The 24,154-nt window shown below is 40.1% G+C and overlaps 1 protein-coding gene and 3 long non-coding RNA genes across 16 annotated transcripts in view; 3 read left to right on the top strand and 1 right to left on the bottom strand.

Annotated features, from left to right (window-relative positions):
- LOC309646712 overlaps window positions 1–10,245 on the top strand; it is a 20,055-nt gene extending 9,810 nt beyond the window's left edge. The window contains exon 2 of the long non-coding RNA XR_014255552.1: window positions 292–10,245. This is a non-coding gene — a long non-coding RNA (uncharacterized lncRNA). The remainder of the gene's footprint in view (window positions 1–291) is intronic.
- Window positions 1–24,154, top strand: part of LOC309646705 — a 610,320-nt gene that overhangs the window by 341,841 nt on the left and 244,325 nt on the right. The window lies entirely within an intron of this gene.
- The window catches only part of SAMD12 (sterile alpha motif domain containing 12), a 443,684-nt gene that overhangs the window by 195,106 nt on the left and 224,424 nt on the right, over window positions 1–24,154 (top strand). The window lies entirely within an intron of this gene.
- The window catches only part of LOC309646687, a 37,230-nt gene continuing 16,295 nt past the window's right edge, over window positions 3,220–24,154 (bottom strand). For all 3 annotated transcript variants that reach the window (XR_014255513.1, XR_014255514.1, XR_014255515.1), the window contains one exon: window positions 3,220–24,154. This is a non-coding gene — a long non-coding RNA (uncharacterized lncRNA).

The following is a 24,154-nucleotide window of genomic DNA, read 5'->3' as shown; positions in this document are numbered from 1 at the left end:
GCAGTGGTTGAGAGTCTGCTGCCGATGCAGGGGACACGGGTTCGAGCCCTGGTCCGGGAGGATCCCACATGCCGCGGAGCAACTAGGCCCGTGAGCCACAACTACTGAGCCTGCGCGTCTGGAGTCCGTGCTCCGCAACAAGAGAGGCCGCGATAGTGAGAGGCCCGCGCACCGCGATGAAGAGTGGCCCCCGCTCGCCACAACTAGAGAAGGCCCTCGCACAGAAACGAAGACCCAACACACCCAAAAATCAATCAATTAATAAATAAATTTATAAAAAAAAAAAGAAAGGTATAGTTTACCAGTTGTTGGAAGATGTACTGCTGACGAAAGGAGAACAGTTCTCTTGTCTTATTGAGATTCTGCTTGTCTGAGCCTACACCTGTGCATCCAAGATACTTGTATTTCACAGATGAGTTAAATTTCAGAAAATATTCATTGCCATAGCATACAGTTGGCCCTTTTATATTTTACTCATTAATAGCTTTTTCAGTTAAAAACTACTCTCACCACCATTTTATAAACCAAAGGAATTTTAACCAAAAAAAACCCAAAAAACAAAAAACCCTCATGGTTTAAAAATGGAGTACATTTCACTTTAAGAAAAACATACATTGTTTTTATTTCTCCCATTTTCATCACAGATCAGCGCCGCTTTGGTAAGTTAGTTAAGGAAACTACTGCTCTTGGGGACATTTATTGATATTCTAAATACAACATTTATTTAACATTAGAGATGGTATGTGGCAGGATAAGAATGGAAGTTGTCACCAAATGAACTATGTGTTGTTTCACATATCAGAACAAGAACAGAAGGAATATACTTTTTTTAACCAGCAGCATAGTGTTAAATACACCTCATACACTGCTCTTGTATCACCTACTGACTGCTCTCTGTAGAATTATTATAATCAAGCCTCCTCTCACAGGTGGGGAGGGTTGCTATGGTTACCAGTTTTCTCTTGGATGACCCTCCCCTCCTCTCATCACCTTTATAGGTTTTATAGTGTGGGAAACACACTAAAGGAAAAGGCTTGCCTAGGTCCCACGGCCAGGAAATGGGGAGCTGGGGTCAGGAGCTAGCTTTCTAAACCCTTATCCCAGTGCCTCTCTCACTTACAAGATACCCTTTTCCCAGCCAGCACCAGATAGCAGACCCACACCAAAGGCTTCTGAGACCTGAGAAATGCCAGTGCCAGCCAGAAGGAATCACCTTACCAAAGTTGTAACCCTGGAGCAGTCCTGCTTTAGAAAACCCCTGACATCTTGAATAATGCCAGTTGTTTCCTGGAGGTTTTCTATGTGCAAGAGGCTCTGCTGAGAACTGTCCGCCTGTCGAGTACCTAGAACTGTCTGGAACCATTCAATGTTAGCAAATTGTAGCTCTCAATCTTGCAAGCTGTTACAGGTGAGGAAGCGAGGCCCAGACTTCAGTGGGTGACTCAAGCTGAGCGCTTTACATCAACAGGACCTACCACACAGGCTTGTTGGGAGGTGAAAGGAGTTAAAACATACTTAGAACAGTGCCAGGTACATTGTAGGGGCTCAATAAATGTTACCTGTCATCCTCATTATTGGTCTGTGTTTAGTAAGTGAGAAGCATTTAATGAGGACCACCATGGGTCCTGCACCGTGCTCAACGCAGTGAGATAGAAAAGCAAGACACCACTGGTTCCATGGTGTCGGACCAGAAGGCACCTCCTCCTGTCTCCTGTTATTCACATGAGTAAACAGAGGCCCGGAGCTGTGCAAGGGCACACAAGTTCGTGGATTACCAGGAACTGTTAAAAGCTAAGTCACATTGCTATGGGACAACAGGAGACCCATTCTTAGGGAGAGCCCAGCAGGTTGCCTGGCTTAGAAGTAATCAGAGTAGGGGCCCGAAACAGACAAGACTCCCTCTTAGTGAGCGTGTTTTTCCACTCCCAATTCCAGGAGCAGAGTGAAGGTTTTATAGCCACCAATTCGATCTCATACTTCCTTACTTTCAACCAGATCCAGCTTTTCCTTCTCTTCCCCCTCTTTATTCCACCTTTCCAGTTCCCTGTGAGAATGTCGCATTATACTAAATCAAATACGACCAAAGGTCTAGCTTCCTTTGCTCCTGACTTTGAACACTGAGCTTTTTACCCTGTCAGAGAAATTAAGTCAATGAAGCACAACCTGTCCTGAGAAGTCCCTGTTTGCTTTTCAGCTTCTGCATCAATTTGATTCCTTTTCTCCTGATGGTTTTGTTAATGACTCTGTTTGGTTTTGCTTTTTACTTTGCGTGTTTTTAGAACATGCTGAAGTCAGATTGTAAAATTGGAGATCCCCTCCCCTTGGTTTTGCTCCCAATCCCTGTTTGAAAGTTACTATACTGTGTACTCCCTTCCTGTCAAGTCAGGTCTCCCATCCATCCGCACAGAGCCCAGGCTGTATGCACAGAGCCTCTATTGCTGCGTGCTTTTGGGGCATTGGAAATGAGTCCTTTTAGAGGCCACCTGCTAAGTGGACCGATGACTCTCCTCCTTCAGACAGCATTGTTTATGGTGATGGGCGTGAGGCTGTGCATTAACAGAGGGAACTGAAGCCCACACACGGGATTGATTCTCTTTAAGAGCCCGTGGCACTGTTTGCATGAAGTACTATTGTCCTCAAGAGGTCTTGGCCAATGTCCTTCTAGGCCGTTTGTGTGTGGACTCTCATGTTCCTCATTCAGAGTTCCACTAGATATGTTTTCCAATTCCCATATTTATTTTAGGGTGACGTGGCTGTTAAGTGTTTAATGGCTCCTGACAAGCTTCATATCTTGGAAAGTTATGAAAGATGAGAGAAAGCAGGGGTGTGGAGACCTGTGATGGAGTCTCCTCCGCTGATGAGTCGCTGATGAGTCCCCTTGGCCAAGTCTAACCTCTCTGAGCCTCAGTTTCCCTTTCTCTAAAATAAAATTATGATAATGTGCCTTACAAAGTTGGTATCAGTTACTGTTGTTGGTGGTGGTCTATAACTGTGTGGACTCCATACAAAGGTTTGTAAGAAGCAGAGCATAGAAATTACTTTGCAGATGGTTAAGAATGATACAGATGTATATATGTGTGTGTGTATATGCATATATATACATGTGTATGTGTAGTTCTTGTTTTACTGTTTAAGAGTATCTCAGTTCTCTGATTAGGGCCCTAAAAACTATCAACTTCAATTTCCCCAGCCCACCAAAATTTTGCTTTGCCCCATGCCTTTTTTTTTTTTTTTTTTTTTTAATTTATTTATTTTTGGCTGGGTTGGGTCTTCGTTTCTGTGCGAGGGCTTTCTATAGTTGCAGCAAGCGGGGGCCATTCTTCATCGCGATGCACGGGCCTCTCACTGTCGTGGCCTCTCCCGTTGCGGAGTACAGGCTCCAGACGCGCAGGCTCAGTAGTTGTGGCTCACGGGCTTAGTTGCTCCACGGCATGTGGGATCTTCCCAGACCAGGGCTCGAACCCGTGTCCCCTGCATTGGCAGGCAGATTCTTAACCACTGCACCACCAGGGAAGCCTTGCCCCATGCTTTTTTGAGTAGTACTAATTATTGCAAATAAATATCAACTTATCTCCCAAACAGGTACTTAGCATCAAATACTCCCAAGACATTTCTCTAGTAACTCAGAGCGTAAAGAATTCAGAAGATTTGATTCTTGATAATTAAGAAAATTATCATGATGTTAGGGAAAACCATATATTATTAAAAATATTTGGGTGTTTTCATGCCAGGCACTCCAGTAAGTATTTTACATATATTTTTGTCTTCACAATAACCCCATAAGGTAATATTATTCCTATTTCACAAATGAGAAATATGAGACTCAGAAAACTTAGGTATCTTGTCTTATGTCATACAAGGCTAAAAGTGGCAAAGTCAAGGATTTTTCCAGTGCCATCTGAATCCAAAGCTCATGTTTTGACTATGAAAGATAGCATCATACAAGTGCAGGTGAGTGATACACAAAGGAAGGTTGGGGTAAATACCGAAGTGGACTTGAGAAGGAACTCTTATCTATGAGTCTGGTTTATTAGGAAATCTGCTTGGAGGAGGCTGAATTTGTGTACAATTTTAGAAGAGAAAGTCCCTGAAATATCAAATTGTATTTACATATTTTGTTTGATCCTGATAGAATTTTTTAAAATTATTTATTTATTTATTATTTTTGGCTGTGTTGGGTCTTCACTGCTGCGCGCGAGCTTTCTCTAGTTGTGGCGAGCCAGGGCTACTCTTCATAGCAGTGCGCAGGCTTCTCATTGTGGTGGCTTCTTTTGTTGTGGAGCACAGGCTCTAGGCACGCGGGCTTCAGTAGTTGTGACGCGTGGGCTTCAGTAGTTGTGGCGCACAGCGTAGTGCGTAAGCGTAGTAGTTGCTCCACAGCATGTGGGATCTTCCTGGACCAGGGCTCGAACCCGTGTCCCCTGCATTGGCAGGTGGATTCTTAACCACTGCGCCACCAGAGAAGTCCCTGATAGAATTTTAAAAGAAAATATAACAGCTTCCAAGCCACGAACCTCACCACTCCCTGTTGCCTCAGACCATGCCTCTTTTTACGCTGTGTTAGACCTGCCTGAGCCTGAAAGCATTTGGGTTTCTGAATCCTGAGGAGGGAACAGTGAAGGAGGTGGAGATAGATCAGAGGGATAGATCGAGAGCTCCATTGGAGAAGGCCTGAGTGTGAGGTTGAAGAAATTAGATTTTCCTCTCTTGAGTGTCATTCAACACCCATCAGTGATAAAACATTTTTCTAGATGAGTGAAGTGGTAAGCTCAAAGCAGTCTTGGAAAAAAATCAGATGTGCAGATGAGACATCACCAATGTGTGAGTTGTTGGCCCAGGTGGATTCTGAAGCTTTTTCCCTTTCCCAGTCACCAAAGGTGGTTCCATGCCTAACTCCCTTTCCACAAAGCCCCCATCCCTCTCATTACTCTAAGAGTAGAGATCAGTAGTGATGAATTGTCTCAACGTCCCTCCCTGCAATATTATCTGCGTTCTTACCCCTCCTTCACTGTTTCCTTTATGTCTCTGAGGGAAAAAAAAATCTCTGTGCCAAATCCAGTGCCCTAACCATACTCTTCTCCCTGCCCACCTGCCCTTCCTCCTCCCACACCAGAATTTTATTCATCTGTTTTTCCCTTTCTTCTGGGTTAGACATTTTGCCTCCACTTTTGCATTTCAGTTTGAAAACATGCTGTATCCTGTCTACATCCCCTCCTCACTATTCTTACTCGCATCTCTGTGGTCTAGGTTTTCCATCTTTCTCCTACACAATCTCCCATGATCCAACCTTATGGCTCTCTAGGAATTCATTCTTTTGTCATTTTAAACCAGACTCAACCAGGTCACTTCCTGCATTTAAAAAAAATGAAATATGTGTGTATGTATATATGAGTGTATATGTAGATGTATGTATGTGTATATGTATATATGTATATAAATAAAACCTACTGGAGGAAGCCCAGATTCTTAAGCTTGGCATAATCATTCCTCATCTTCATTTTAGCCATTCCTTGTATCCATCCTATTCCAAAACCTCAGCAGACCACTCTCGTTCTTGTCCCAATATTCACCTAGTGAACTTTTAGTAATTTTCAAGGCCTAACTCAAATTATTCCTCTCTTTCCTGCATTCCTTGGACCTTTCCAAGCAGAATTCATTTTTCTCATTCTGTATTTTCTTTGCATTTTTTTTACAACAAATGGCAGCTATTATTGTTAATATTATAAGACTTATCATTTGGTTACACATTCATCTCCCTTCCACCAGCCCAGAAACTCCTCTAGGGTAGAAAGAGCATCTGATTTATCTTACCACCTATAGCTGTGTCAACCCAGTGCCTGGCATAAAATAGACATTTAATAAGTGTTGATTGGATTAAACTGAGTTTGTTCTTCCTTTGATAGGCTTAGCCCTGAATTTAAAGCCGTTCTTCATTTCCATTGATAAGAATATTTTGATTAGTCCTTCAGTTTCCTGATTTGCCTCCTTTTCATGAAACTCATCCTATCCTTTCCTATCTGCAACTTCTTATAATTACATTCCATTGATAATCAAGTCTCTCTTCCTGTCTCATTCTTGGAGAAACCCCATCTTACTTTTTTAAAAAATTCCAATTTTGAATCTGTACCAAGCCCCCAAATGCCATCTTTAAATGTATTGGAATGACAGACTCTCAAAATTTCGCAGGATCCAGAGTCCCATGTTTCCTTCAGACAGGTCTTCCCAAAGATGTTTTGGCAGGCTGTGTCTGGATCTCCGCTCAGTGCCAAGAGTGATTGTCACCATGTCGTGGAAGCTTGCTGGACCCACTGAAATTCAAGAGACAGGTGTTATTTTGTAGGGTGGAAAGAATATTCTTTATCTGAGAAGCTTCTGTTTAGGGTAGCAGGGCAGGAATACAGAATGTCACACCGTAGCTACATTTTGTGCTAGTTTGCCTGTGTTTCACAAGTAACAAAGCGTAATACAAATATAGCATTATGATTTCAGTCGTTCAAATGTCTGGACTTGGGTGCAACAGTGCTAGATTGAATCCCAGCCCTTCATGGCAAATTAGCAAACCCCAAACTACCTTAATGACATTGGTACTATCTCAGAGATTATAACTGACACAGAAGAAATGAGAACAGTGAGTGGCTAAAGTTTCTAATATGGAGCAATTTTGACTAACAAAATTGGCAGTTGCATTAGATAATAGTGGGATGATGTATCTTCTATAAAAGAAGTAGTTAATAATAGGTAGAGTAATATTTTTGAGAGTTTCCTAACATACAAGGAGCAGTGTCAAACACTTCTTATGCATTAATGACTCTAAGGAGAGTTACCCTTCTCTTTATATATGGGGAAAGTGGGCAGGGAGGTTCTGAATCCCTCAAGCTCACACAGCTAATAATGTGCAGTGGATAACCCAATATCAAGGGAAGGATTCTTCTGACCCAGGGGGTTGGCAAACTTTTTTTGGCAAAGGGCCAGATAGGGCCATTTGGTTTTACAGGCCATATGGTCTTCTCACAAGTACTGAACACTGCCTGTGCAGCAATGTAAATGAATGAGGTGGCTGTGTTCCAATAAAACTTTATTTACAAAAACAGGCAGCAGGTCGGATCTGACCCACAGGCTGTAGCCTGCAGACCCCTATTCCAACCTCTTCCTTCCTTCCTCTGCCCAAATATGTTTTCTCAGTGATGGTTATAAAAGAAATGTAGAAGCCGTAGTTTTCAAAAACATGTATTACTTTTTTCCTTTTAGTATAGTCAATATAGAAAAATTAGAAAATACACACACAAAGGAAAAATATGTAAAATTCCCTTTTAATTCCAACATCCAGAAATAATCACTGGTACAAACATTTTGATGTGCGTCCTTTCAGCTTGTTGTCTCTGCACACACATTTGTAAGAAATGGCATTTTACCTAAGTGGAATAGCCTTCTCTTTTCCACTTAAAAATATATGGCAAATGCATTTCTATGTCAGTTGCTGAATGCAAGATATTTTCTTTGTCTGTTAATGGTTATTCTGTGGATGTTGTGTATGTTTCCACTTTCCAGATAAATTGTTTATCTGGTCCCATATGCTTCTCTTTCAACACCCCATCCTCCCCTCCCTGGCTATGCCTGTCCTATATTCTTAGTTCTGTGCTGAATTCTTCTTCCTCGTACTCTAACACACACACAGGCACGTGCAAAACACTGCACTTCCAAGCCCTTACTCTCCATGTCAGTAGCCCTCAGTTGTGCAGTTGTGAGAGTCACAATTTTCTGTCTCTAGTGTTGGTACCTCTGATGTTGATCGGACTCCTTCACCGTTGCCCCGCTTGGGGCCAGCACAGTAGTGAAATCAGCCCCGGAGGTAAATGGGCTCCAGAAAAATAGTCCATCTGCCAATCCCTCTCATTGTCCTCTATAGCTGCCACACTTGGGGGCAGCATAAATTCTTTGTTTTCTTTCTGTCGGCCTCCCTCTTCCCCAAGGCTGCTCCAGAAGGGGAGCTTGCACAGCTTTTCTTAAATTCATTAAATTTTCGGTCTCCTTCCCCAGTGGTTGGTACGCAGCAGGTAACACAAGACAGGAGGGCCTTAGAATTCCTTCCAGGGAAAGGATATACCACGAGAGTTTCAAAAGGTCGCATGTTGCCACAGTGCCCTTCAGTCTTTCAAGGGATGCCGAGACATTTCTAGAAGGGGCTCATTGGGACAGCTGTAGTCATTCGGGAAGGATCTTAACTCCAAACCTGCCATTGGGTGGTAACTTCACAGTGCTGATCAGATGAGCACACAGAAAAAGGGGGACAAGATATAGTTACTTCTGGTTTTGCAAAATGTGCTCCTACTAAGTTCAGGTCAAAGATTAGTCTCTCTCCCAGCAAACGTAGAAGGCTACAGAGTGAAAGATGCGGTTATAGCTGAGTACAGACAAAAAGTGCCCCTGTAGAATATAAAAGGAAGACCACTTTGTTTCTCTAAACAGTGACTTGAATGTGTTCAGTTAACTATTCTGAGAATGTCCCCAGAATCTTATAGATTTTGTTACTCATAAGAAATTTCCCACTGATATTCGTATCACACTTGAAATTTATAAAGTGATATTTCACACACATTATCTCACCTCGGAACCCTGTTGATATAATATTAGTGTGAATCTCTTTTCAGATGAGGAATGTAAAACTCAGAAAAGAAAAATGACGCAGACCACATAGCCAGTAGATGGCAGTACTCAGCTCCTCTGACACCTGAGACTCCATTTTTGCTCCAGTCCAAGGCAATTCCACCTTCCTTACTGCCCTCATTCTGCCCTTGTTAATTAAATGCTAGGCACAGTCATATTTGTCTATTATAGAACATTCTGTGCTATTCTGTGCTACAGAACATGCAAGCTATAGGGAAAGATTTTTGAAGCCAAGGAGAAGATTGTTTTAGCAGATTGAGAACTCTAGAATAATCTATATAGCCCAAGCATGGCTGTTCAAGATCACTTAATACCGAAGCTACAATACTATTCACCAAAAGACATTGTTACCTTTAACTAGAACTAGTAGAGAAAGGAGAATTACAATGAAACTCTTTTGAGATAATTAGTAAAATGTCAGGGACAGATGGACTTGAAACTATGGAAAAACATATGTTTTACTGATCATATTTTGGATGCTACAGTGGGAAAACTTGTCTCCTGATTGGAAAACTGTCCTTGTCATTTTTTTCTGCTTTTTATTGAAGAAATTGGCTGGCTTGCTTTTGGAAGTTTTTGTAGTCTGTGTCCTTCCCTCTTATCTATTTATTTATTTATTATTTTTAAAAAATTTTTGGCCGTGCCACGGGGCATGTGGGATCTTAGTTCCCCGACCAGGGATCGAACCCACCCTCCCACACCCCCCCGCCCCCCCCCACACTGGAAGCGCAGAATCTTTTTTTTTTTTTTTTTGATTTATTTTTGCTGTGTTGGGTCTTCATTGCTGTGCGTGGGCTTTCTCTAGTTGCGGTGAGCGGGGGCTACTCTTCGTTGCAGTGCGCAGGCTTCTCATTGTCGTGGCTTCTCTTGTGGAGCACAGGCTCTAGGTGCACAGACCTCAGTAGTTGTGGCATGTGGGCTCAGTAGTTGTGGCTTGCGGGCTCTAGAGCTCAGGCTCAGTAGTTGTGGCACACGGGCTTAGTTGCTCCATGGCATGTGGAATCTTCCCGGCCCAGGGCTCAAACCTGTGCCCCTTGCATTGGCAGGTGGATTCTTAACCACTGTGCCACCAGGGAAGCCCTGGAAGCACAGAATCTTAACCACTGGACTGCCAGGAAACTCCCCCTGTCCTTCCCTCTTTATCACTTCTGGCTGTGCACATTTAAGTTAGATTTTCTTAGCACATTAAAAAAGAAAGGCTAACTATGGAGATTCCTTAAAAAACTAAACTACCATACGACCCAGCAATCCCACTACTGGGCATATACCCTGAGAAAACCATAATTCAAAAAGAGTCATGTAGCACAATGTTCACTGCAGCTCTATTTACAATAGCCAGGACATGGAAGCAACCTAAGTGTCCATTGACAGATGAATGGATAAAGAAGATGTGGCACATATATACAATGGAATATTACTCAACCATAAAAAGAAACGAAACTGAGTTATTTGTAGTGAGGTGGATGGACCTAGAGTCTGTCATACAGAGTGAAGTAAGTCAGAAAGAGAAAACCAAATACCATATGCTAACATATATATATGGAATCTAAAAAAAAAAAAAAAAAAAGGGTTCTGAAGAACCTAGGGGCAGGACAGGAATAAAGACGCAGATGTAGAGAATGGACTTGAGGACACGGGGAGGGGGAAGGGTAAGCTGGGACGAAGTCAGAGAATGGCATGGACATATATACACTACCAAATGTAAAATAGATAGCTAGTGGGAAGCAGCCGCGTAGCAGAGGGAGATCAGCTCGTTGCTTTGTGACCACCTAGAGGGGTGGGATAGGGAGGGTGGGAGGGAGAGGCAAGAGGGAGGAGATATGGGGATATATGTATATGTATAGCTGATTCACTTTGTTATAAAGCAGAAACTAACACAGCATTGTAAAGTAATTTTACCGCAATAAAGATGTTAAAAAAAAAAAAAAAAAGGCTAGGAAATGAACAGGTCTACTCTGCTGTTTGGAAGCAGTATCAATAGAAATGATTGTTGTATGAACCACTAAGGGTAAAACCAGGTCCGGTTCAGAAGGTAATGGATACTATAGCTACTATCTTTGAAACTTCATAGCTTAAAAGGATAGCTGTTATAATCATACCCTCATTTATTTGGGACCCACTACCTCTTAATTCACAAGAACTGGTCTAGCCCATCAAAATGACACATGGTAGGCATTGAAGAAACAGGGATTGAGTTAATGGCAGGCAGAAGAGATAGAAGAAAAGAAAAAGCTGACTAGAAAGAAAGCCAGCTATGTGCTAGCCAAGTAAACTTGGGTAGGTCATACATTGAAATGGGGCTCCAGTTCCACATCTGCAAAACAGTGGAGTTTGAATAGAAAACCTCTCAAGTGTGTTTCAACCATATGATTCTAAATCGGGTGTTTAGCAGTTGAATATTAAATCTTTGTTAATAACAGGTTATTATGCAAGATGGCATGGTGAATTGCACTGCTCACTAATTTATCTAATTTTGTTTCAGTGCCCATTTATATCTTACAGTGTTTGAAAATAATATTTCTGTTGCACATATTGTCTAGTTTGGACCTTTAATCCTTAGGGGAAATCTTCCTTTTTTGATTCTAGCAGTTTGTTTACTTACTGAATATTTTATTTTTATCTCTATTGAAGTTTAATTATTTACTGATTAACTAAATAATTTGTAATTTATTATAAATTGCTAATTTACAAGTCATTCATTACCTGCTAATTGTTTAATTATCTTTAAATTAGTGCTCATTAATTTACTCAATAAACATTTGCTGAGCAATTACTAGATGGCCAGCTCTAGCAGAATGGAGATGCAAGCCCATGTGGGAAGGAGGTTGGGTTCCTTTAAAGAAGGAATTCACTGTCGCTTCTGGGAAACTGAATCTTCTTTAGTGCAACCATGTATGTTCACAACATCTCTTCATTAACCTAATTCCATTTAACTCTGTTTAAAAAAGTCCCCAAGAGTATGATATTTAGAAACTTTCATCTACAGTTGTTTCTAAGATTGGGCAAAGGAAAACACCTTTGATAATCCGTAAGACTGAAAAATCAAAATGAAGTTGATGGAATCATCAAAGTTAGATTTGTGTACTATATAATCACAAATGATTTACATATATTACTCTTCAAGTAAATAAGAGTTAACTGTGTTTGAGGGATGAAAGAAAAGAGATGGACGGAGATATTGAAGGGAAAAACAAACATGGAAAAGTTAATGAGGTTAAATGAGGTTGAAGGATTATCCCATGATTCCCTTGTGTTGATTTTTCTAGGTGGTACTAAGTCAGGCTAATCAAGCGCAAATGAATGAAACTGTAAACCACGAGATCGTTCGATTTTTCACATAGGACAGTTCCTTCAATCTGGAATTTTGGCAGCTGCAACATTCAGTTCAACAGCCTAAATGTTATTTTAGATGAAACCAAGTCTTTGTTATTTGATTCTGCCCGAGTTTAAAGATCTCCTTGATTCCAGCTGACTCCCTAGGGCATGTTAGAGATAGACTAAGTAAAAGTGTAACATCATTGATTATCCTTTGCCAGAATTTGAGTAACACACCCTAAATAAAATATTAATGCCTCTTGGCCTAAACTCTTTCCCAGATCTGATTAACTTATTACAATTATGGTTAATAAGAATAGTTGATGCTGTTAATAATAATATAATTATGAAGCTCATCACTTCATACAACATTTTCTCTCTGTCTTTCCCTACATTCAGCATTTAATGCCATCCTACTGTGACTTAGACGGACAGTGCATATTGCAAACTGCCTCCCTGATTGCAGTTTAAGAGGAACTATTAAACTATGATTGGCACTTCCCTGATCTAATAGAAAGAAAACCCTATTCTCCTTTCATAACACTGAGCACTGATGTCTTTTCTTCACTGTGCTGCACTTTTTCATGTCTCCAAAAACTTTAAAGGGAAGAGGGGAAAGCCACACTAGATAAATGAGAATATTGAGATAGTGTTAGTGGAAGATCCCTTTGAGTCATCTGAGGCCTCAGGCACTGTTAGTCTGATGAAGCCCTCTCCAGTTCTAGCACAAAACAGGCAGATCCTGACTTGTGAGTTGCCACTTCTGAGTGTGCATTGTGCCCTAGAGGTTTGCTTATTTGACTTACGTGGGCAGATTGGTTAGCGCATTCTTAACGCATACTTGGGAAAGGAGGCTGTCAATCCTAGAGGAGAATGGTTACTGAAGACGCTAGGGTACAACGAAATCTCCTCATTCCTTCTAATCCTTTCAGAACCTCACAAGAGTCAAATTTATGGTGTGCTCATCTTGAACAAAAAACGCACTCTCCAAATTCTCATTCAGGCACAAAAAATGTTTTCCAGTTACTTGCAACCTTTTATCAAGAAGTGTATTTTCTCCCTCATGTCATTCGCAGAACACAAAGCAACTAATTATTGGTAACAATCTACACACAAGAAAGTACTAGCTTAGAACAGGGTTATCTTCATTTTTATAGTGGTTTTTCCTCAAGTTTGTTGAAGGAGATGGGTCTTGGCTGGTGACAGGGCACACGTGGAGGTACATTTTTTTATATATGTCTTATTTCACGTGAAAGATACCAGTTAAATAATAAAATAGAAGGAGGCCAAAAAAACCTTTTGTAAAATAGTCTTTTTCAGAAATGTTTGTAAAGGATTTTCTTCTTTTGTCCTAAAAGAGTGCTTAGTCTTTTCTTCTGAAGGACAAGAGCTGGTGATGGAATTTTCCAGTTGAACTTTGCAGTTGGCCATGTAATTTTTCAGTTGAATTGTGCAGTTGTTTTGAGCTCCTCAAGGGGGAGCTTTCACACAAGCTAACTGTAGTAATAAACTCACCTCTGAGGTTCCACTTGGACTTTTGGTGGGTACCTCCTTATCCATCCATTTAGTCCTGGTAGAAGTCTCCATATGCAAGTTTTACTGTTTTAATTGACATGAGGGAAGTGACAGACAGCCACTGACAGCCAATGATAATCTTTTAAAAAATTCTATCAAATTGTAAATTAATTGTTTTAGTTGTGAATTAATCAAATTCACTGCTAGGTGGTCCTACTATATGTAGGACACATATACATTACAGATGTGGTCTCTCTGGGCAGTGTCCTGCACTGGGTCAAGACAGCAATGACAACTGGGCCTTAGACATGTACTTTTAATTAGAAAATTCTCTGTAGGGTTATTCAAACCTACCATGTCATACCGCCATATAAGCGTGCCATTTTTTTATGGTTAATATGAAAGGGATTACTCTCATCCTTTAATAGATCTCAGGAGGTATTCCTCACCCCACCTCCAAACCATGTCCCTTCAACACAAATCTATTTCAGTGTGGATTACATATTTTATTCTCATTTTTAATGTCTGGATATAAGGACTGAGTAAGTCCTACTCAGACTCCTTTTTCAAAAATAAGAAGGATAAATTAATAACTTTGTTTAACCTCTACTTGGAGTTGAAATTGAAATAGATGGGGTATGTAGAAGAGTATGTAGACCTTATTTTTTTCCAAACAGATGCTGAAAGGTTATTTCCTATTGCTCCCTTTTTTTAAAGAAAAAAATTCAGGTATGATACATTGTCACTAAACAGTGATTTTTGACAGGTGATTATTTGCTCTAATTCAGCCTCCCCCTTTTCTTCCAAGGTAATTTCCCTGGGGAAGAAGTTGGGACAAAGAAAAGATGCAGAGTAACACTTCTCTTTATGATTCTTGGAAATATAATGCCCTTTCATGAGAAATACAACCATTTAGAGGGAAATGGTTCTTCTGTTTTAACTCTGAATACAGTGGGAGGATTTCTGTGGAATATAAATATTTGCAAACCCTTTATGTAAGCATGCTTTAACCAAACACCTGGTAAATGTTGCACAGTTTATTAATGACTTGCAAAACCTCCAAGTTGGGAAATACAACTATGCCATTATGATCAGTCATTTGGCAGATAGTCAAGCCTGACAGCAATTGTTTAATACCTTTTTACCCATAAAGCCTCTGAGTCACTGAAAACATTCAAGATTTCAGAAGATTTCCCTCCCACCCCCCTGACCCTGCACCAAATTGCTCAATTATCTTCCATAAAAAGTTCTATTATTCTTTCAAATTTGAAGTAATAAAAAACGACTGTAAGCAATGTTATAAAATGCATATTATGTTGTCTCTACCTGTCTGAGACCCTTTCAAAAGCTATGGCACATTCTTTGCTTTCTTTCTATATTCATTTAACACCTATTACGTGCATGATATTAGATTATGTGCTGTAAGGGCTGGGAAGAAGGGTGAGAAGCAGTATGACATAAGATACCACCCTTCTGAGCTCCTAAAGTACTTCTGTGTTTCATTCTCCCCACCTGTGAGTTAAGTAGCATCGCAAAGCAATATACAGTTAATTGTCAAGAAGATGGTTCAAAAGGTGAATTCTCCAGGAATCCGGAGGTGAAGCTATCGTGGGATGGAGTGGTCTAAATTGATTCTGGGGTTACAGAATTTAAGCTAGACTGTTAAGAATATGTAGGATTAGGAAAGGCAGAAAGAGGGTGAAAGGGCATCACCAGAAAGAATAGTGGTTTGAATATCCCAAGTGTTTTAGAGACAGTACACAAAACTGTGATTAGAAACTGTGGGGGTTTTTGTTTGTTTGTTTGTTTGTTTAAGTATTTATTTATTTATTTATGGCTGTGTTGTGTCTTCGTTTCTGTGCGAGGGCTTTCTCTAGTTGTGGCAAGCGGGGGCCACTCTTCATCGCGGTGCGCGGGCCTCTCACTGTCAAGGCCTCTCTTGTTGCGGAGCACAGGCTCCAGACGCGCAGGCTCAGTAGTTGTGGCTCACGGGCCTAGTTGCTCCGTGGCATGTGGGATCTTCCCAGACCAGGGCTCGAACCCGTGTCCCCTGCATTGGCAGGCAGATTCTCAACCACTGCACCACCAGGGAAGCCCCCGAAACTGTGGTTTTTATTAGGAAAGTGCCTTGAAATAAAAATTCTTGTTGTACTGATTATCTCTTGTTACTAAAGGTATTACATAGTACATGCATACCCTCCAAAAGAGTGGCTTAAAACAAATATTTATTTAGCTCACAAGTTCACAGCTTAGTGATTTAGGCTAGATTTGATGAGCAGTGCTTCTGGTTTTAGCTGGGTTCATCCACTTGTCTGTGAGCCAGCTGGCTGTTCGTTTGCATGGAACAGACTTGACTGGGATGGCAGGGACGAATGGGACCTCCGCCCTGCTGCCATGTCTCTCACCTGCCAGCAGGCTGGCCCAGCATATCTTCTCATGGCAGTGGTGGAGGTGCAAGAGAAGAGAACCCCAATCTTACAAGTGTTGTCCAGTCTTCTGCTTGAGTCACATTTGCTAACATTCCATTGACCAAAGCAAGTCACATAGTGGGGTTCACAGGACCACCACACCGTGGAGTATGTCCTAGATATACACAGTGAACTGTGCCGGTTATCTATTGTTGCTTAATGAAATATTCCAAAACGTAGTCACTTCAAACACCACTTATTATACCTCCCAGGTTGTGTGGGTTAAGAATTCAGGAAGGGCTTGGCTGACCTAGTCTTCTGATCCTCGTGACCTTAGTGGTTCTCATCTGGTAGATAGACTGTTCTGGATGATCCAAGGCAGCTTCACTCATATGTCTCATATCTTGGCTAGAAGTCTGGGCTCAGCTGGACTTTAGACTGTGCTTCATTCCAGCTTGATGAGGTCTTAGGGAGACTCAGAATCCTTACGTGGCACAGGCTTTTCCCAGGGCCAGCCTCCCGAAAGAACCCGGCAGAAACCACATGGCCTTTTCTGACCGTGCAGTAAGCTCTGCTGTGCTCAAAGGTCAGAGCAGACACAAGCCCTCCCAGATTCCGGAAATGGGGACGCAGACTTTACGGGAGGAGTATAAAAGAATTTGCAGACATGTTCTGAAACCACCATGGTCATTCCACAAACAACAAATTATTTACGTTTTCCCTGTGTGTGAATTATACTCAACCCCTCGTAAGACCCACCCATCCAAAGACCCATCCCATCATGGTATCAAGCTTAGGCGCAAGGTCCAGCTTCTTATCTAAATCAGGTGCAGCTGAAACCCCCATCTATTCTTATCAGAATGGTATATTACTGTTACTTTTACCAATAAAATTTTCATTGGAATAGAAAGTACCAGTCTCACCATTTTCTTGGATTTCAAGAGCCATTTAACTTTCTTGTCTATTTTGTGTAAGTCAGTTTAGTTAAACGTAAATGTTATAAGCTACAAAGCCATTTACCTGGCACCTGTACATAGGGTATGTCCTAGTACACTGATCAGAATCCAGGGATGTGGGCAACACTGCTATCCCCCAAGCCTATGGAATTCTCACTTTTCTCTTGGGGATACTTTAAATACACCATAAGCTTCCAAATAATGGAGGCTTATTTTTTAGGTAAAAAAAAATTATGAATATGGAGTCTTCTTCTTACCACACCGTAGGGTACAAACACACCATAATGAAAGCAATTGACATAGAGGAGATTAAATAAATATTTGCTGCCTTAACAAGAGAAAGAGTCTGTCACAAAGTAGGGACTCAGTATTTGTTGAATGAAAAGGACATTGCTGTATCAGCAACAAAAACTAAATTGCAGAAATCTCAGTTGTTCTCAACAACTCATCTCCTCAATGATGGAGTCAAAACATTGTGGAAGATTGAAACTTATTTTCCTATAAAGTGCATTCCCACTGGAGGCTGACTTGAAAAATTAACTTTCGGTATCAGTGGAGATTAACAGCTTTTCCTCCTTTCTACACCCTTCCCATTTGTAACTTCTTCTTGATGCCTTGGGTTTTACGTTTCATAGCAGCCTCATAAATCATTTAATTCCCTTCAACAATTAGCTGAGTTGAGTTTGTAATATTAATATCTTTTTTGTTCTTTTTAATGAAAGAACTAAGGCATATTGAGTTGAAATTTCTTGCTTAAGGCCACCTAGAGCATCAGTAACCATGCTGGGATTAAATTTTTAAAACTCTTACAGGCTTTACCTGTGTTCCTTTAGCCACTATGGCCATTTGATCTTTGCTTGAAATAAAAGAATTCTTGATGATTAAATAAGTGGACTTTCTTTTAAATAAGCAAATAATGGAACTTTCAAGACTAAAAGCAGTTAGCCTAGAGAATTCAATAATACTATTTTATGGAATAGAGTTGCTACAAAACAGCCTATTAAGTTGGAAAAAACAAGACAGCAGACAACGATGGTTCTTCCGAATCCTTTTTAGGAAGGTGGAAGGTGAATATTTGACTGCTCTGTCTGTTGGTTGGTGTTAGAGTAGAAAGTTGAAGGAGTTCTCGTCTATCAATCCCCAGGTTTCTCTGCAAAGCAGAACACTTCTAACAGTGATGGTAGGTAGTGGTTGGATAGGGAAGGTTAGGATACTGGAGAATTCGGAATAGCAGTGGTGCAGATTCACAGAACTGTTGAGCAGGTCTGAGGGTCCAAGTGAAGAGACGGAGACTATGACTTAGATTGTAGTGGCTGTGGTCCACATTGGTGCAACTTCTCTCCAGTAATGTGTAGGTTGATAAGGCAGATGGTTGGTATGATCTTTGATTGGCGTTTAGCTGGTCTTTTGAAGCATAAGTACAAGGGATGCTGAATTTGAGGATATTGTCAAGGGAGTCTGTATGCAATTGAGTATAGGATTGGAGTAAGAAAGTGAACTCACATGGGAATTTATAGATGTGGGGAAAGGGGAAGTAGAAGACACTTGAGTGTGCATAAGGTTGAAGGACAGAATAGCCAGAGTGAGAGAACAACTGGGCAGAGAGGAGGTTGGTGATGAAGCTTGAACTTGAAGAACATGAATAATTCACAGTGATAACAAAATCCAGAGTGTGGCTATCAGGGTGAGTGGCTGAAGGAGGGTAATAGTAGGATAGTAGATTCATTTATACAGTGGAGAGTAGGATTTGATGTAAAATTGAGTCTGAAATCCAGGTGTCATATTCCTCAAGGGATGTGTGTGATTGAGAAGGTGGATAAAGATAAGAGAGGTAAGGATGAAATTGGAGGGTGGCATAAACACCAGAGGAAAAGGATCTCTTTTATGAGAATAGAGTAATAATCTGGAAGTAGCCATAGGAAGCTCTTATCAGCAATCACCCAGATCACCTGTCTGTCCCTCTGGTGACATCTGTCAATGAGGCAAGGAGGAATTCCTAGTTGGTTATTTAGAAAATAATAAAAATTTAAAAATAAAGTTGAGGTTTTTGTCCATGCATTGTCCTTCCTGGTTTAATGAATACAGAAATACAGGGCTGACCTCCCTTTTCTCCCTTCAGAGTTTTCCCCTTAGTTTATTTTATCATTTTGTGATTTATTTTCCTTTAGGAATGCATTGTGTTTATTTTAACCTAATTGCCTCATAGGAAATATTGGAGCCAAGCATTTCAGGGAAGGCTTTGTATATTTTACTTCCTTAAGACTCTTTTCTGGTCAGAGGGAAGTACTTAAATCTGGTTTAATCCAGCTTATATAACCTCGTTAAATCAACATTCCCCAGCCTCCTGAGGTCATTGAACCTTGTAGTATTCATCCATGGAAAATACTTTCCGTGACCGACCATAGAGACAAAACAAAAAAAAATGTCAGTAAGACTTGTTATCTCTTTGCACATAACGATTTCCATCGATTGTTAAAATTTATTAACAGGAAATACTTACTCCATCTAGCTTTCTTTATAGTCTGGAACATGATGGCTGAGAAAGAACGTAATAAAATCTGTGAAGTCATTAGTGGCAAGGACCAAAGGGCTTTCAGAATTGTTTTCCAAATTTTCAAATTCTAGGACAAAGTGGTTTATCTTTTCTTTCTTCCTCTCTCCCTCCCTCCCTCCTTCTCTCACTTCTTTCTTTCTTCCTTCGTTCCTTTCTTCCTTTCTTTCTTTCTCGTTTTCTTTCTCTCTTTCTTTCTCTTTCTTTTTCTTTCTTTCTTTCTTTCTCTTTCTTTCTTTCTTTCTCTTTCTTTCTTTCTCCTCTCCTTTCCTTTCCTTCCTTTCCTCCCCTCCTCCCTTCCTCCCTCCCTTCCTTCCTTCCATACAGTAAAGCACCCAAATCTTAAATGTACAGTTCAATAAATTTTTACATATGTGCATACACTCATGTAAACCTTACTCAGCTCATAATGTAGAATCTTTCTATCTTTCCAACAGGGTCCCTTCGGCCTCCTCCCAGCTGACTATCTTCAGAGTGAACCATTGTTCTTACCCCTGCTATCATAGATTAGTTCTACATATTTTTAAAATTCTTTTATTTCTGGCTTTTTTCACTCAATATTTTCTCTGTGCAGTTTCTCTACATTGTTGAGTATAACTGTAACCTGTGGTTTTTCACTGTTGAATAATATTTAATTGTATGAATATCTTCTAATTTCTCTATTCCATTGCTGAGGGACATTGGATAATTTCCAGTTTGGGGCTCTTTTGATTAAAGGTACTAAGAATATTCTTGTACATATCTTTTGATAGAAAGAAGCACTCACTTCCATACCAAGGAATGGAGTTCCTGAGTCTTTTAGCCTGAATAGATACTCCAAAGTTTTCAAAAGTGATTATTCTAGTTTACGCTTTGACCAGCAGTTCATGATAATTCAAGTTTTTCCACATCCTTGTCAACACTTGGTATTGTCAGTGCTTTCAATTTTAGCCATCCTAGGAGAGTTGTAAGAAAAGTTTATTCTTGAATTAAAACCAAGACAATTTTAAGATGAATGAATCAAAGTATAGGTTCAAGCAGAGGCCATTAATCTTACAGAGCTTATTGGAGTGCCACAAGTAGAAAATAGTAAGAGATTTGTTGAGTTGATGTTTATTTAAATATAGCCCCCAGACCACCTGCCTCAGCCTCATTCAGGATGCTTGGTAAATATACATACTCCTGGCTTTAACCCTGATCCACTGAGTCAGAATTCCTGTCCTCAAATTCTACATGTGTACCAAACTCCCTTAGTAACCCTTATAGACATTGAAGAGTGTATGTACACCACTACATACATATTTGAATGACAGAGATCTCAAATGGCAATGTAGAAACTGGGTTAAATCTATGTTGACTGTATTTTGAGGCTAACAATTGAGGTACTCTGAAATCAAGACAGCCTCAGAAAATCTCAGTCACCCTTGATGTCCACAGATCTCACATATGGGTAATTGGAATTCCGCAGGGAAAAGAGAATGAGGCCAAGGAAATATTTGAATTTTCTTCAGGAGGCTGAGAATTTTCCAAAGTTAGTGCAGACACAAAACCATAGATCCTAGGAGCTCAGAGAACACAAAACAGGACAAATACCGAAAATCAATCAGTCAAACAAACAAAACACATGTAGAAACTGAGGATAAAGGAACTTAAAATATTGTTCAAATTGACCAAGCAAATATGTGAAACAGCTAGAATTTAACCCCAGGCAATCTGACTCCAGAACCCCTACTCGTTTTCTTTCCATCTTTATTAAGGTATAATTGGCAAATAAAAATTATATATATTTAAGGTGTTGGACTTGATGTCTTGATATAGGTATGTATTGTGAGGGAAAGAAACTTCTACTCTTAACCATTCTGCTGTACGCATCTTCATTTAAAAAAAGAAACCACACTACCGCACACGCACATAAGATCATATATTATGTGTAACATAAATGTATAGCAGACTTTATTCCCCATTTCCACTGAGAGAGCCCAATTTGCTCAACAGGTTAGAGCCCATTTTATCTCTTTACCTTTGTTTTCATTAACCCTGTTGCAACAGCAACCTGGTTGAAATGAACAAATCCTCTTTAACTCTTGGAGTTGCATTGAAGGAACTGGCAGGCTGGCATGAAGATACAGTATTTCCTACACTGGCAGATGCTAGCCTCATCTCTTCAAATGTGTGGAAGGATGCAATAAATCAGGAAAGAGGCTCTGTATGCAATTCAGAATGCAGGGTGTGTGGGTGGACTCTCGACAGGGATTCTGATAAATTTTAGAGATTGCTTACCAGCAAGTTCCTTTTACCCCATTTCACTGTTTTTTGGTAGGTTTCTCCTTTTTAAATGGCTTGTAGCAACTAGTTACTAGTATCAGAATTTTTTTTTTTAACAAAGGACAACAATAAAAGACAAACAGGACCAGGCCTTACGAAAGATTTGTCTAATCAAAGGTCATATGGTGAAATCTAAAGATGCTTAAAATTTTTAGATAATTTTTAGATAATTCTGCTCTGATTATTTGGGTAAATGCCAGCATCTGCTTCTTGTTGTTTCTGCTGTATCAGTCCAGTGCCCCTACTTCCATATCTCCTCTCTCCCCAACTCACGTGCACACTCAGAAGAATGTTTACTACAAGCCATTGCTCTTTACTAGGAGGGAAACAGGGAAGGAGATTTCTAAGGATTAGGTTACATTCCATAGATGAAAGGTTGTGGTTTTACACACAATAATATCATTCAGCCTTTGACCCCTCTGGCTCTTCTGGCTGTAACAGTTCCCTTGTAAACCCTAATCCCTGGACACTGTCAGTGTAGATACCATACAGGACTTGCATCTCTGTCAAGAAAACTTTCAAATAAAGTTTTATCTCCTTGATGTTTCAGTGTTATTTCTCCATTTGCCTCTCCTGCATCTTACATATTTCTGTCTGATATTCTGATCTATGAGGACTTGCCTTTGATTAAGGGCCTTGCTCCTTAAATGTTCTTTTTCAGTTTCTCCACTTTATCAAAAGATTGGAGGCACCTCTGGTGACCCAACATCTCTGGCATGCTAAATCTGGGTGTCAAATGCAAACTTTGATTTGACAAGCCTCTTCCATTTCTAATTTCAATACTGATTTAGCAATACTGAATTATTTCTTTTTGTAGGCATATGATTTTCTTCTCCTCAAACTTCCCTGTGTTACATAGGTTTTTCATGATTAAAGGCAGTGGATTGTTTAGAATCTAATCTTGGACACATGTGCCTTTTTTCTTATGGAAAGACAAGGAAATGGAGCTTCATAAATCAGAATATTCGGCTTAAATGTAATTTATAAGGAACAAATACAGGAAATGTAAATCATGCTCAAGAAAGACTTACTTTCATCTTACAAGCTGGATTGAAAAATCATGTGGCTACATTTCTAAGTGATGAAAAGACATTCTGAAAATAAAATGTCAAGGTTAAATGTAGAGGCACATTTAGTGGATATTTGAGCAATCCCAATGTCCTCAAAAGTTTGTGTGTGTGTGCGTGCGTGTGTGTGTGTGTGTGTGTGTGTGTGTGTGTGTGTGTTCCCAGCGATGAATCTCATGACTTAGCTCATTTAAAAGGTGAATTCTCATCAGGGCTAACTTCTGTGTCCTCATGAGCTTTTAACGTTTCAGTATTTTAAAGAAAGCCTAGAGCTGTAATAATCCAATCCAGAAAATATACAGGACTCGAGGCAAAAAGAAGCCTGGAAGACTACTGCTTTACCGTCAAAGAAAATCTGAAAGAACTGTTATAGATTCAAATTTCAACTGTGTCCAGATTTCATAGCACTCTATGATTAAGGGAGAAATCTAGGAATAGTCACTACAGACACTTGTGTTCCTTATGTTAGAAGCAAGATATGAAAATGGTTCAGATGGCTAGGACTGGGATGACATGCCACTGGAAGATGCAGCCCAAACCAATAGAAATTTGATGCTTGGGTAGAGATTCATGATTTTAGAATCGACAATTCTATAAAGTCATTTCTAAGGATGGTATCATCTTATTCTTCAGTTTAGGCACATTTTGAAGCTATTCTTTACTGTAATAGTGAAGTTGTAACATTTGACATCTTTATGTAGAAGACTTAATTTAACCAATATAGTTTTTGTCGACTCCAAGCTGTTGATGTTATGATAGCAATGCGTTTATCAGTTATAAGATGTTTTTTCAATCTCAGTTCTGTTTTTATGGGCTGATCAGTACTCAGCTCTTCCTTTGACAGAGACTGTCTCCTGGCTTGTGAGGGTGTATGTTCTCACGGTCACAACATGATGGAGTGTGTGTGTTGATTTACAGATTTTTGTAGCTGAAGGCATGTATTCTGCTATGCTCCGTTACTCTGCATACAAAGGAAAACATTTCGATTGTAAAAAGCAAGCTCACTTGAGTTACTGAGAAGATGTAGCTTCTGCAAGGGGTAAAGGACAATGCTACATTTCCCTGTGGCTTTGTTGTTTGTGAATTTGACTTGTGTATCCAGGTGTCTCCTGATTTAAGGAGACCCAGTATACAAAATCTAAATTTGTAAAATGAGGGATCCATGAGTCTGTATTTGTTCTTCTTATTCTCTTGTTAAAGTCACAGCTTTTTACAATAACTTTGACAATGACTTTTTACAATAGTGCCAAATTAATATTCATTGTGGTACAGGGCTTGAAGTCTGGGAGTGCCAGATTTGACCCAAAACATCAATTCTTCTTGCTGGGAGGTTTTTGTCAGGATCTTTAACCTCTCTGGGCTTAATTTTCTCAT

The sequence above is a fragment of the Balaenoptera physalus genome (assembly GCF_965194825.1).
Source record: "Balaenoptera physalus genome assembly, chromosome: 17".
NCBI lineage: Eukaryota > Metazoa > Chordata > Mammalia > Artiodactyla > Balaenopteridae > Balaenoptera > Balaenoptera physalus.
Note: the sequence above shows the minus strand (reverse complement) of the source record. Positions and strands in the feature narration are given on the sequence as shown.